Raw genomic sequence first — 4,426 nt, 5'->3', positions numbered from 1 at the left:
AATAACACATTCAAATCAAACGCCTGAGATTATTATATAAGGCTTATGTCATTGAGAAGTGATGCGTAATGCGCAGCCACCAGAACATCCCTCAGTCCAGTCCGGTTACCTGGCAGCTGAATGCAAAACTAAACCCCCGGCTGTTAGAGCTGCACACAGCTGCCCCCTGAAATGTTAGGAAATCAGCCCAGAAGGACAGCCTGTACCAAGCTTTCAGGGGCCGCCGGAGTCCCCCTGGCCGTGCCCTTGATTATTAACACGGGCGAGAAGCTCAGCACCACGATAAGAGCCAATACAGAACTAGATCCGGTCCGGGGTTACCGCGGTGGTTATACCTCGACCTGATCCGAGCTTCCCTTCTCTTCCTTCTCCCAGCAGCAGTCTTCCCCAAACTTGTCTATGGAGCGCAGGTCCAAAACTTTAACCAGTGGCAATAAACAGAACCAGCACTACCTGAGCTGCGCTACTCTTCCAGGAATAACTCGGGTTAACGGGGGGTAGGTTGGCTTCCAAGTTGGGATTCAGAAGAAACGTGGTTCAGGGTGTTCCGTTCCGCTCCGCTCCCACCCCTGCCCTTCCTGGCGCAAACAGCCATTGGATTAGCGGCGGATCGAGGGGAGGAGAGCAGATCCAGACTGCGCCATTGTTGAAACACCACTAAAAACGACCGCAACTTATTCGCATTAAAAAGCTGAGAGCAGACGCAAATGTTGCACAGGACACAAAGTGTGCACCCAATAAAAAAAAAAAACACACAACCCCTCCAGGCTGCCAACCAACGTGTGCCTTCACTACACAACACCCCCCCCCCACCACCACCACCACCCCCTCCACCCCCCTTTCCGCGTCCAGGTCATTTATTGTTGACGCACACACACCTGCGCCACCGCAGCAGCACCGGAACCCGAACAAAAAGCCCGATTTGGATGATACCTGTGACGCTGGGGTTTTAATTGGAAAGTTACCCTGCACGGAGTCCACCCTGGCGCAATCAGCGGCACCTCCGCCCGTCCGCCGCTAGGGGCGCCCTGGCGTCACAGATCACATGAACTGTCTTCATTTGTGTCATGCGGTGGTAAACAACGACGCTCAAACGCTTTTCCGCATCGTGTCTACGAACACGACCCCCCTGGGGGTGCGGGCGGCCCAACTCCGGGTATAAACCCAGTATTTCCAAACCCTCCACAGCATTTGCCCCCTCCTCTTCCTCCTCCTCCTCCTCCTCCTCCCCCCCACAGCGGAAAACAGCACTGCCCGTCCGCCATTAGGGATCTAACTGAACAATACTGGAGACTGGAGGCGCAGCGCCAGAGCGCACGGAGCGGGGCAGAAAACCTCCTCAAATTAACTGTTTACCGGCACCCAAAGGTGTCTGCTCGCCTTAGCCTGACCCCGGAGAGTCGCCCTGGGTGTCCACCTGAGGCCCCGCACAAGTTCCCCAAACTTTGAGTCATTAGGCGTAAAAGTGCAGAATAAAAGCCGTCTATGAAATTCGCTTACCGGAGTAGAGCTCGAAACGGTGTAGCGCCACTTTTGTGCCTTGACATTAATCCCGGGAGCGCATGCGCACAACGTAGAGCTTTCCACTTTCCGCTCCGAGATGGTCTATGAGGAAGACGTCTCACTCCGCATGGATGTAGTTTCACAGGAAGGGAGTGGTGGAGGAAATCAGCAGAATTACTGCCTGTGGACCCAACACAACTGATTAACCCCTGGCCAGACAGACACCGCCCATTTTCTACACAAGATGAAAAATAATGGGCCCAAAATAAAACATGTTACAGTTTTTCAACTCTTTGGAAATATAACACTAAACTTTACAACCAAATGTCAAAGTGAGTAGAAGAGACATTGAACTAAAGTTGCAGAGACATAAGCACAACCATTAGGCCACTAGTGATACAGCAACAAGTCTGAACCAGTCATGTGTCAGCACCGTTCCTAATCACACTTGTTTATATGAAGAAGGAATCAAGAGACTTGAAACTGTGATTGTGGATTTGGCTACAAAGACAAGAAGAAACCTGCAGACATATTTACATACTGTTACGGTTTAAAATAAACTGATGTTCCTAAAATGAGGGTAACTGAGCGTATGTGAGCAGCTGCTCCAAATGGTTTTAATAAACCTCCGTGTTGTTGTTTTGAGGCTCTTTTTAGTCATGTGTGGCTGTTTAGCATCTCTTTGTGGTTCTTCTCTGTCTCAGTGTGGTTGTTTAATGTCTTTTAACTGAGCTCTGTGACTTTTAAACAAGAAATATCAAACCACTTTGTACCAAGGGTGACTACAAAGAGACACAGAGCAACAACAAACAGGTGAAGAGCGACTACAAAGAGACACAGCAACTACAAACAGGTGAAGAGCGACTACAAAGAGTCACAGCAACTACAAACAGGTGAAGAGCGACTACAAAGAGACACAGCAACTACAAACAGGTGAAGAGCGACTACAAAGAGTCACAGCAACTACAAACAGGTGAAGAGCGACTACAAAGAGTCACAGAGCAACAACAAACAGGTGAAGAGCGACTACAAAGAGTCACAGCAACTACAAACAGGTGAAGAGCGACTACAAAGAGTCACAGAGCAACAACAAACAGGTGAAGAGCGACTACAAAGAGTCACAGCAACTACAAACAGGTGAAGAGCGACTACAAAGAGTCACAGAGCAACAACAAACAGGTGAAGAGCGACTACAAAGAGTCACAGCAACTACAAACAGGTGAAGAGCGACTACAAAGAGTCACAGAGCAACAACAAACAGGTGAAGAGCGACTACAAAGAGTCACAGCAACTACAAACAGGTGAAGAGCGACTACAAAGAGTCACAGAGCAACAACAAACAGGTGAAGAGCGACTACAAAGAGTCACAGAGCAACAACAAACAGGTGAAGAGCGACTACAAAGAGACAACAAAGGTTTCCAACTTAATAGACACAAAAGAAAGATGTCGACAGAAAACTTAAATACTCAGGCTCAAAGAGACTACAAATGATATCAGTTATTGTGTCTCTGACGTAGAGTTGTTTACGTTTATTGTGCCCGAAGGTAAAGGCAGAGTGAGACACTTCTCATTTATTGCCATCTCTGTCGGCATCCCTCCGTATTTCTTATTTATTTTTTTTTTCGCCGCGCAAGCGCAAGAGAAGCAATCAGGAGTCGCATGGCTGGCAATTAAAATGCTCCATTAGGCTGATATGACCTTATTGATATGTACCACAGATACAGTGCAAACTGACCCCGGATCAGCTGGAAAATGCCTTATTACTTCGAACATTAGGGCGCTAAAACAGGCTGCATTCAAGTGCTCAGCTCGGGTCCAATCAGGAGCAAGGATCCGGGTTGAGAGAGTTCATGTTCTCAGCTCTGTCGGTGCAACATCGGGTTTCCTCACGTAATTTCATCCAGACATTTGTAGGAAAAAAACCCAACAACCAGAGAGAATAAACATTGACCAGTAAAAAGCCTCGGATGCTGCACACAACTTCAGTTCAACGCATAGGTCAAACTGACATGAAACATCTGCCACTCACATATTAGAACAACGGGACAACTGGGTCACAAGCACCAAGATCAAAGGAGTAATCGGGTTTTTTTCTGGGGAGGGAAAAGTCAAACGAGCTGATGGTCACGTTGTTAATATGGCGGATCAGGTGCGTTCAAATGTCACACTGAAACGTGCACACCGGATTCACGTCGAGGCTCGGCGCTGCAGCGGAACCGCTTTCTGCAGCAGCTGCACATCTCACATCTCCAAACTCAGACTCAAGGATGGGGCGGTTGTTTTCTAGTCGGGTTGCCAAATCTGTCTGCCTGCTGCTGAGCAAAATGTCGGACATTTCCATGTTCACACCCGCGTATTTCACTCAGAAACGCGTTAAAATGTGAGCCTGAACACTGTGGTGTTCTGTGTATTGGGGCTGCACAGGAGTCTGAGTCCACTTGTCACTTTCTTTGCTTTGTGAAGCTCTGATCAATGCAAAAAGGCAAAAATGAAGGTGAGGCCTGTTCACAACACACGTCCGTGCATTGTTGCTCTAAATGCGTCAGTATTTGAGCGACACTTCTGATAAAGCGCCGTTTATAACCTGTTTATATCTGAATTAGTCCGATTATTATTAAAATTATTAAAAAACAACTTTTGGGTTGCCAGATTGTGGTAAATCCTCCATCGGCACAACACTTTTCTTGTGTTTATAGTAAGTTCTTTAATTTAAGGGGATGTCTCCAATGGCCTGTTTGACCATTAAAGGCTGCAGCACATCTGGACTAAAAGTCCTCATTATAGCAGGAGCCCGTAGCCTTTTCCATTTATGCGACTCTATAGTTAATTTGCATTATCGCAACCAGCTTTAATTGTACAAAACTGCTTAAATGTGAAAGAATAATAGTATAATCAGTTACACTGACATGCACCCATCTGCTT

This window comes from Mastacembelus armatus, chromosome 21 (assembly GCF_900324485.2).
Source record: "Mastacembelus armatus chromosome 21, fMasArm1.2, whole genome shotgun sequence".
NCBI classification, from domain to species: domain Eukaryota; kingdom Metazoa; phylum Chordata; class Actinopteri; order Synbranchiformes; family Mastacembelidae; genus Mastacembelus; species Mastacembelus armatus.
The sequence above is the reverse complement of the archived record's forward strand: the minus strand, read 5'-3'. Positions refer to the sequence as shown.